Below are 11150 nucleotides of genomic sequence, written 5' to 3' on the forward strand. Positions count from 1 at the left end.
ACTCTTGACAAATGTATCTTTTTTTAATGTATACTAAGAGCATTTGCACCAAGACAAATTCATTGTGTGTCCAATTACACTTGGCCAATAAAATAATTCTTCTTTTTCTTAAAAAAGAAGCAACTAAAAAGCAAAGTGCAATTATAATGGACTTAGTTTGGAACTCTAAGTCCACCCTCTGCCCCTAAGCCTTGTTTGCTGATTTTTCATCTTAGATATTCAGTTATTACTGCAATCATACTATATATTAATTGATATTATAGCATTGGTATATTTTAATATTTGTGCTAATTGTTTCTCTAAGACAAGAAAACAAAGAAACTAAAGTGCTCTAAGACTTTATAATTAGATAATCAACTTGTCATATAACACTCCAGACTCAACAATTGTCAATAAGTAAGAAAAAGAAGTCTGGGTAACAGACATGACAACACAATACATTCGAGGCAACAGAAGAGAAGAGAAATAAAATGGCAAAAAAATAACAATACAGATTGCAAATAGAAGAAGAATGACTGTGGTAAATATCAGGTCAGTTAGGTAGTAGCTGCCTAACTAACTGTTATTTTGAGATGCAATCAAAATAACTCGAGCACCACTTGAATATCATTGGCATTGACAAAAATCACCACCATCAACTGCAAAAGTCAGCTTTACTTGGAATACTTATATTCTGTGATGGCACTTTTAGTACATCTGTCTATCCCAGGTCCTTCAGTAAGTGGAACTAAATTCAAAATCAAGTCAACATCAGAGTAACTATGTGACAAACTATAATAATGTCATAATCATTGAATACAGTTCAGCAGGTCTTCTGGGATTGGGGATTTAGGATGTCATGATGAGTTGGTGCTGTGATTTGGAGCAAAAGTTCTTCAGTTGTGCTAGGGCTTGGAAGCCAGAGTGGCAATGATTGGTGGTTGTGACTTCTGAAAAAAAAAACAGCTTTGCAAATCAAGCAGCTTCAGAGCAATTCAATTCCAGCATTTTGTCAAGTTCCGTGTTATTTTGTCTCACCTAATAGTTCACTCTGATTTTATTTTCCATACTCTGGCATACTACTGTCATCTTCAGGGCCTTCAACAGCAATAGTAGATTCAAAGTTCATATGCTGGAAGAATTATTTGGGTATCAGACAATACGTAGAATCTGCACATAAGGAAATGTGAGAAGACAAAGGAAAAATACTGTCTTTACAACATCATTCAACAAAAGTGATAACAACATCATTTTAACAAAAAGCATCTGAAACCAGAAGTGACATCATGGCGACACCAGCAGCAAGAGAACAAAGCTCTCCAGCCCTGCTCTAGCTTCTTCATGTTCGTGGGCTCCAGAAGCAGCAAGAGCCACCTAGGAGAGGGGTGGTGAAGCAAAGGAGAGGTGCATTGTGAGGTTCCAGGGGAGAATGCAACTCCCCTGTAGAAGAAGAGGTAGCCAAGATGGCCACCATACAGTTGGAGACAGCTTCAACCTCTGCAGAAGCAGAGCTAGTGGTAGTGTGGAACTGGGTGAGAACTATCCTTCTTGCTTTAAAATATAACCCTGAGAAGAATATTCAGAAAAGGGGAAGTACCAAGCAGAGTCTGAATGATGAGATTTACATGATATAAAATAGATATTAGAAATTTGAATGTTATAATTTTAGATGCTCAAATTTAATGTTTAATGAAATTTCATATGATAATAACAATAAGACTTAAAGGTGTTGCACTCTGATTGGCAATCATAGAGGGAATTTTGCTTTTTAAGGATGTTGGAAGAGAACATAATGAAATTGTAAATGAGACAGACGAAAGTATAAGTATAATGAATAAAAAGATATAGAAATTTAGGTAAAAGAAATACAATTAAATAAGAAGAAAATGAGATAATCATAAAAGAAAATTAAAAGAAGTAAAGGGAGAAATAGTGAGAAGTTGGAAAAAGAGTAATAAGATATGAAGTTGAATATATAAGATGAAAATGCATATGAAATTGCATCTGTATAGAAATGTGATAACCCTGAACCATGCTGTACCATTGTGCCATTGTAACTTTGAATGGTCACTAAATGAACTGTTGTAAGTCAAGGATTACCTGTACAAAAATATAGAAAGCTTCTTTGCTTGCAAAAAGCTGCCCTAAATGCCAATCATTAGATTAAAAATATCTGCAAGCCAGAGTTACAAATCAGGCAGGGTGCCAGAGCACCTTGAGGAATTAAAATAGTTAAAATGCAATGGTAGCTTTCAGCAACTATCTTGCTCATAAAGTGAAACCCTTTAGCAGAGAGGTCATTTAAGCTCTCCAGAAAGAGCACACCCAGGAGAAGCAATCCTTAAATCCATTTGCACCACTTAAAGATACCAGCTGGTCTCACTCACCTCACAAGATATCTTAAGGAAATCATCCAGATTTAAGGAAAGGTCACATGTCCCCCAGAAAGGAAGTTAAAAAAATCAGTGCCAAGCTTGCATCCAGCCTCTTGGAAGTACACCCCAAAAGGACAGTGCCAGATACCACTAAAGCAGTGAAGGAAAAACCCCTCTCCAAATTAAAGAAAAACCATGAGGCAGGAAAAAATTCAAACATAATATAAATAATTAAATCACAACAGTAGCTGTTGTTTGTTAAACCAATTACCAGAAAAAGGAGACATAGGAACTAGCCAGATTTCTCAACCCAGTTTCTTTTTAGGAACAGAGATTAACCTTTTTCCTTCCAAACAAAGTTGAATAGGAAAAATTATCCCATCAATAAACATAGGATTAAACATCACTAAGCACAGAATTAAACTTCACCAAAAACCAGTTTTAGACCAAAACTCAGAAAGGGTTTGTAAACTCATGTTTGAATGTCAATTTTTTTGCTAGCCAAGAAGCCTTGCTGAATGTCACTCATCTTGGTTCCTTGTCATTAAAAGCTTCTTTTCAGCAGCCCTGATTCATTATTCAATTATTTCTTCAAAGTGCTAATCAACAGGGGAGTATTTCCTCCCAACAGCAGTGTAAAAACCTTAAACAACCCTTCCCCTTTAAGAAAGTCAAGCTGTCAGGTTTTCAAGTGAAATGGCTACACATATGTCAATTTCAGGCTGGACACAAGCAAAGTACCAGCGAAGGAGAAAAGAAAACCTCCAGAGAAGCTCTGGAGACAGGAAGTTTAGTCCTGCCAAGAATGTAATAAGGGTTAAAAGAGAGGCAGTTCTTGTAAGCAACAACACCAGAATGTAAGGAATGCCTTCCTTACAGGATTAGGCCAGTAAAGTGGGAAAAAAACAAAAGATTTCTTCTAACAAGCAGTTCTCCAAATTGCTTAGAAAGTTAACGATCAGATCTAGTGAATAGGTGTGAATGGTAGAATCCCACCCCTGACTATATGTGTAGAGACTGTATGAAACAATTTTCAGGTATCTTTTAATATTGTTATCTGAATTTTAGATACAAGTCAGATGGATATTATGATACATCCATTTCTCATTTGGATTTCTTTCTAATGCAGGGGAGTCAAACTCTCATTGTCATGGTGGCATTATGTGACATATCAGGACTTTTTCCACCTCTGCTAAACTGGGTGGGGTAGGGCCACATGTGATGCATCTGACTCGTGGGCTGCAAGCTTGATATCCCTATTTTAATGCTTTGTATGAGATCAAGAGAGCTTGCTGACTCTGTAACCTACATTTCATAATTGTGCTGTATTTACGCAAGATTGAGTAGCTACCTTATTTTATTCACAGCAGTTAAATATTAATTTGTAGTTAGGCTCTTAAACTTAATGCTTTCTTGAGTTAATTTCTTCATAGTCTAATTGCAGTATTGTGATAAAAAAAGGAATCGATTTTAATACCTATTATTATTTGAGAATATACTATATAATCAGAAATCATGTTTTGGTTCACTGCTTTTTAACTAGCAATCTAGACCAAGTTTCCCATTTTGAATGCCACATATTTCTTGAACACAGATGCATGCGAGTTGCTGTATTAGTTTGAAAATAAAGAATAGTCAGAAGTCTTTGCTTACACATATCATGTGCACTATTGAAGTGACCAATATTTTAGGATTTCTATACACAAGGACTGTTTGGGTAATATTCATAAATGCCCATTTTTTTAAACAAGAAAATGCATGGAAAACAGTTGAAGACCAGAAAACAAGCAAGGTTACTCAGATGGATTGTATAAATTTGGTGAGATATATGAAGGCATTTCATGAAATCCAACAATAGAGTGATGAATACATAGAGTCTAGATAAATCTTCTCATGCTTTAAATGTGTTGAATTTCAACTCACAAAATTATCAGCCAGCAGAAGTTCCTTTCACTTCTGGGAAAGAATGATTGGAACACATCTGGAAGACATTAGGAAAAGGCTAGTATGTACTGTGAAGCCAGTACAAACCACAGTACTAAATACATTTTACTGTATCATTTACAGTGTGCTTTATATTATAAATTAAATAATTTTTCTGCAATTCTTTTATGTAGTCAAATATATCTTATCTTTTTTTTACAATTTAATGTTGCAAATATATACTATGAATGTAAATAATATGTATATTAATAAGACTAACTTGCTAGCAACTTATTCTGGAATTTAACAGATTATCACAGTTTTTAAAAAGGCATACTAGTATTCAATGATTTGAGAGTATTGTTTGGCAATAAAATGTTGGCTGTACATCAAATTGTTACTTAAAGAAAGCATAAAACACACAATAGATCCTAAGAATCCTAAGTAGAAAATAACAAAAGACCTCTTAAAGTATTTCAATTATTTTAGTTGCATTTGTCAAGAAATTAGGAGTTTTTTTCTTCCAGCATATGACTCCAATAAACCATCAGTGTGCATGACTAGAAAGAGAAGCATTTTATATAGCCCATGGTATTTTACAGAAATGAAGGCATTTACAAGCACTGAATTATGTAAGCAAACAATATTAGATGTCAATGGCAGATAATAACTGAGCCCTCTATCTACAAAAGATTTGTTTAGTGCATTTTCTTTTGAAAGTTACCATAGGGTAATTTTGCAGAGCTGCAATGCATCTTGCGCCAACTAACCTGGGTCAGCAGTGATATTGTGACAAATATATTGTACATGTGTAATTTTTGTACGAACAGTTGCCCTTATATTATTGACTTAGCTGCTAGAGTTCAGGTCAGGTCAGTTTAAAGTGGATTTGGGAAGAAATACTAAGAGTCAGTGGTTTCAAATGTCCTGGTGGAGTTTCCCTGGCTCTTAGGATGATGTTAGACTATAATTCTGATTCACACAGATCTTAGAACTCCTGCTTTAAGCTAAACAGTCTGTTGGATTATTCACTACGATCAGATCAAGAGCAATTGTTTAGAATTACATGTTTTTAAATATCTGTTATTTCCCCCCTTCTCTGTCTCTGTACCTTCTTATCCAGATAACTGTAGCAGAAATTTGATATTTAATATTATTATGAAACCTTCCTTCCTTCCTTCCTTTTCTAGAAAAAGAGAAAATACATGTGTGTCCACATGCCTTTGCAAAACATTCAATTTCCCTATTAGTATGGTGACCATTTTACTAGTAAGTGAATAGCAGTTCATCATCATGGTTTAATAGCTTCAGGAACTAAGGCAAGTCAAATTAACAGAAAGTGAATACTGCAAAGTATTCTGGCACTTTTCCCTCTTGAGTTTTAGGCCTGCCTTGCGGAAACATTGGGGTACTGTGTGGAGATGTTCTGCCAGGACTGCTGCTGATTCCCCTGTGATCAGTATGTCATCGAAGTATGGGCAGATGCTGGAAATGTTCTTCAGTGTTCATTCCATAATACTTTGGAACAACCCCAAAATGCTTACCCCAAACCGCAAATCGGAATGCACCTCTGTGTGTGACTATTGTTTGTGCTTCTGTGATAGCATCGTCTACCGGTAGCTGCTGGTAGGCCTGGGCAAGGTCTAACTTAGCAAAGATTCGGCCTCTCTGGAGCAAGGCGAGGATGTGGCTTATCATTGGTACAGGGTAAGCATGCTGTTCGAGCGCCTTGTTTATGGTGCACTTGTAGTCTGTGCAGATGCAAACATCCCTGTTAGGCTTAACTGGGGTCACTATGGGAGTCTCCCACAGGTTGGAGCACTCCCTGCTCTACCAGCTTGTCTAGTTCTGCATCAATTTTAGGCTTCAAGGCAAAGGGAACCCTGCATGGTTTTAATCAGATTGGAGTTACTGCTGGATCGAGGTTGAGTGAAATGGATGCCCCTTTGTATTGTCCCAACTCAGTGCTGAATACATCAGCATATTGTTGGCATACCATTTCTAGATCAGCTATTTGGGTTCGATGGATGTCCTTTACCTGATGCCCAGGGCCTTGAACCAGTGCAACTCTATAAGGCTGATGTGTGGCCCCTCTACGACCACTATGCTGAGGGGACCCTCAAACTCTCTGAATTGTATTCTAATGGTAGCTTCATCCCTTACAAGAATGTGGCAATTCTGGAAGTCCATTAGCACTAAGCTCGATGATTTGAGCAGGACCCACCATTGGCTACATTTGTTGTGGAGGAGATGATGGACAGGGCCAATCTAGTATCTAGTTCCATAGAACATGGGAGTTTTAGTTGGAGTCTTATTTTTTTCTTTGATGGGACTTGGGTCCCTGTGCATTGGATGCTATGCCTTCCTGAGCAGTATTCAACTCTGTTCTGTCCTGGGGACTTGTCCCTTGTGCTGCTGTGTTGCTGTGTCACAGGTTTCATTATCCACTGACAACCTCTGCAGACTCTGGCAATATGCCCTTACTTTCCACAGGCACGGCATACTGCTATGCGGAATCTGCACTCTGCTCTTTCATGCTGCCCCCTGTGGGGGAGTTTCTTGCTCTGTGGAATATGGCTGTGGCTCTCTCCACAAGCAATTGATTTCTTCACTCTCACTGACCTCCCCGAGCCTTCTGCAGTCTCTTGGTGGATTGCTGGGGGGCTGGCTTGTACTTTTGGTGGCTGGAGAGTCTTCATGGCACCTCCGGAAGTCTCATCCACCATGACTTCCTTCAATGAGTCTTGGAAAGTCAGTTTCTCCATGGCAAATAGGCGCTGTTGTAATTCACTATTACGCAGGCCGCAAATGAGCCAGTCCCTGAGATGGTCTTCCAGATCAGGGAACTCACAGTGGCATGAAGCTTGGTGAAGGACTGCCATAAGCTCTACTGCAGATTCCCTGGATCTCTGTTCACATTGCTCGAATGCATGGTGCCAGGCAATGACCGAGAGTTTAGGCTCAAAATGTTCCCTTAATTTTTTCTTAAAGTCTGCATAGGCCACAGTCTCTAAGCTTGCCAGTACTATCAAGTTTTCAGCTATATCAAATGTGATGTGATGACCCGGGGCATGGCATAAAGGCAACACAGTCAAATAAGCAATAAGAGTCCTTTTATTATTTCCAACTTTGCCCCCAATGTCCAGATTACTTTCGGCTGGAGAAAAACTCTCCCAAGAACAGCCTTTAACTGCAGAAAATTCAGTCCAAAACAAGGTACATACAATCTGTAACTAAAAATCCAAACAAACCAAGCTTAAGTAATTAGCTTGACAGGGCAGGAGAAGGAATTTCAGACTTGAAAGCATGCCAAAACTCACACAGTTGGGAAGACTCCAGGAACACAGATAAGCCATGACGATACAAGATAAATTCACATTTGCTCCCAACAGCTTGCTTTGCACAGCTTCCTTTTTTATATACTGTGTTCCCATTTGCAGCTAATGGAGGTAATCAGGGCCCTTTCCTCTCCTGTAAGCCACACAATTCATGTTGCTCCCTTCTCCGTTCCTCCCTGTGTGCCCTAGGATGAGAGAGGGTGGGCCTGGGTCTTCCTCTCAATTCCCTGTCCCTTGTTCTACCTCTGCCCTGGTCTGCCCAGCCAGACTTTGCCCTTCCCCAGTTTCTTCCACAGCCAATGGAGCCACACTCCCACTCCCTGTCAGCTGTTTGGCTTCCCCTTTCAAGTCAGATTCTGACAGAGGCATGACACATGGCTTGTCCGCAGAGGCATAGTTGGGTTGCCACCTTCAGGCTGTCATCCGTGACCTGGTTAGCCCGGAGATAATTGTCTACCCGGGAGACATATGAGCTCCACTGTTCCAGGTGAGTAATATCAAACTGGGTAATATCATTACCCAGCCTATCACCCAGTGATTTCAGTCTCTTATCAGCAGCTCTCTCCTCTGCAGCATCCCACCTTCGTCACCACTATTGTGTAGTGGGCTTCAGTAGGCAAGAAGCAGACCAGCATAGCCACAACAACCTTTATTGACTCAAAGTTGGAACTGAGGAACAGCAGGCAAATGCCTGTAATTTATACCCTGGGCCCACAGGGCCTTAACCTATCATAATGCTTGAAAAGCCCGCCCAAATATGAATGTTCTAAGTTTCTTTAAAAACAGTTGGAGTTAACAGTTAGGGTCATCTAAAGGTTAGTTTCACTTTAGCGGGGCTTAAAAAAACCAGATGGCCATTAAACAAATGTGATTTTCATTATTGTTTTTTCTTGCTGTAAGATGGCTGGGATGGTAGCAAATGGAAATCTTGTGTCCCTGGGACACTGTAACTGTCATAAATATCTGCGATTACCAAGTGTCCAAATTTTGATTACGTGACCTTAGACATGCCACCATGATTATAAGTGTGAGATCTGGTTACAAGCCACTTTTTTCAGTGCTATTGTAACTTTGAATAGTCACTAAAAATACTTTTAAGTTGAGGACTATCTATGCTACAACTTCCAAGCCTATGATGGGGAAACATATGAGGTTAGCAATAAAATGCTGCTGCAAGCCTCATCTCCTCAACAATAGGGTTATCATATCTTCCAGTATGGTGGCTGAGATGTATAAAGTCCCAGTGATTCAAACTCTGAGGCAAGATTCAGCATCCTTCCAAGGAGATCATTTAGACTGAGAACCTTTCTGTAATATAATGCTAAGCACAGTATGAGGGTTCAATGTATGAATGATGAAGCAGATTCTATCAAAGAAACAATAAAATTAGTTACAGAAAGGAAAATTAACTTTCAGAGATTTATTTGCTTCCCCCTTTGTCTTGGTTACAAGACAAGAAATTGAGTTTTCTCTGACATTACTTTGCATTCTTGGCCCATTCAAGCTCATAATAAAAATGTTGTACTCATAGGATAGCCATTACAGGTGACCAAGTCTTTTTTGGAAGTGTTAGCAAACTCCTGTCATTTATCAGGGATACTGCAAGTTATAAACTTCACTCTGTCATTTTGAGCTACAACTTTCTTTATTTGCACTTGATTGAGCATGGTATTCCTCACCCATTTTTCTTCAGGCAACTACACATATGGATGCATTCACAGAGACTCTAAAATTAGACATGGAAGGAATTGTGTGTTTGTGTATGTTTATGTGGGTGCATATTATTATAAACCAAATGCCAAACAATAAATGAGTTTTAGATGAGTAAATAATATGGTATTCTCCAACTGTTCTGGATTACAACTAAAAAAACAGTTTAAATTTTTTTTAGTCAAAAATATTATTGGTCAGTAATAATTAATTTTGTATTTCAAAGCCTTTGAAAGATACTCAAGTTGCCTGCCTTACTGGTCATGACCTCACACATTTTGATCCAGCGATATATTTTCCTCTCTTGACACACCCACTGATATTTTCAACATTTTTTGAGTTTAGAGAATTTTATTCCACTGCTTTAATTTTTCTTTTAATTTTTAAATTAACATATTGCATAATTGATTATAGGGATGTACTGGCTCCATGGTTAAAGATGCTGAGCTTGTAGCTGGAAAGCTGGCAACCTGGGTTTAAGACTTGAGCGCTGTGTGATGGACAGGGAGTTCCCATTACTTGTCCCACTTAGCAGTTAGAAAGCATGCAAATGTGAGTAGATAAATAGGTACCACTGTAACAGGAAAGTAACAGCATTCTGTGTACCTTCAGCATATACTGTAATCACGCTGGCTACATGAATGCTGTAAAGTCTTCAGACAACCCTGGCTCCTTGGCTAAAAAATGAAGATGATCACCACCCCCTACAATCAGATATAACAAAACAGAGGAAGCCTTTATCTTTACCTTAATTGATTAAACTCGACAAAGTATTCAAAACCCACCACTTTATCAGGCACATTTCACATATACATAATCTGAAACTATATCATAATATTTCTCTGTGAAATGTTGGAAGGTTTTCTGTTCTATTTCTGATCATCCACAAAAAGTACCTCACAATTTTGTTGAAGTTTTGCACTGAAACTCCCATCTGTCACTGTTGACTAGGGATGAGAAGTCTTTTTGTCCAGGAAGTGCTAGCCTGGTAGAAAGACTGAGTTATTTTAATAGAGCCACACAGATGAACTTAGTAGTCAGAATAAAAATCTTGCTATATACAGCTGCCTAAGAGAGAAGTTTCTATAGTTAGGAATAGAATGTTAACAATCCTCAGAAATATTAAATTTGGCAAGGAAGTAATATTACCATCATTTGTACCACAATGTGTGTAGTGTTGCTTGTTATTTGTTTTTTTACACTTAATCAATAGGCATTTGTAAGTCTAATCAGTCTCCATGTCAGGAAAGCAGGTATTGTAAAATAAATAAAGCTTCTGTTTCCCATTATCTCTTTTTGCTTTATACATTGCTTGCGGCAAAAACTATTTACAAAGGGCAAATACAGAAAAGTTTATGACTGCCCAACTTTCACTTATTCTTTTCATTCTTTCCAAAAGTATATCATATTTTATGCTCCAAACTGATTACTTTCTTGCAAAAATCAGTAAATGATAATATTTAATTCAAAATATAATATATTTTATTACTATTGAATAAGCTGCTTTTTAAAAGTGGAAAAATAAGTAATGCTTTAAAAATTGGGGAACTTTTTAAAAAGAGCATTTGTAATTGTAGGTATGGAAATCAAGAGACTATGAGTTCTAATTCTGCCTTAGGCACAGAGCCAGCTGATTGACCTTTGCCCATCCCTTTCTCTCAGCTCTAGGAGGGAGACAATGACAAACCACTTCCAAAGTCTTGCCAAGAAAACTGCAGGGATTTATCAACACTGCAGTTGCACCAAACACTTGCCAAGAAAACTGTTGCCAGACCTTGATTTCAATTTGAAGGCACAGAAAGAAAGAAAGAAAGAAAGAAAGAAA

General features: G+C 38.1%; 1 long non-coding RNA gene across 1 annotated transcript; it reads right to left on the bottom strand.

The window, feature by feature from the left end:
- Nucleotides 1-769: 769 nt before the first annotated feature.
- Nucleotides 770-4348, bottom strand: LOC148128928 (uncharacterized). The gene is made up of 3 exons (XR_015746001.1): nt 4278-4348; nt 1018-1149; nt 770-929 (listed from the first exon to the last, which is right to left on the bottom strand). It is a non-coding gene; the product is annotated as an uncharacterized LOC148128928 (long non-coding RNA).
- Nucleotides 4349-11150: the final 6802 nt, after the last annotated feature.

Source organism: Notechis scutatus, chromosome Z (assembly GCF_049901735.1).
Source record: "Notechis scutatus isolate UNSWTSFEM ecotype Mainland chromosome Z, rNotScu1.2, whole genome shotgun sequence".
In the NCBI taxonomy this organism is placed as follows: Eukaryota; Metazoa; Chordata; class Lepidosauria; order Squamata; family Elapidae; genus Notechis; species Notechis scutatus.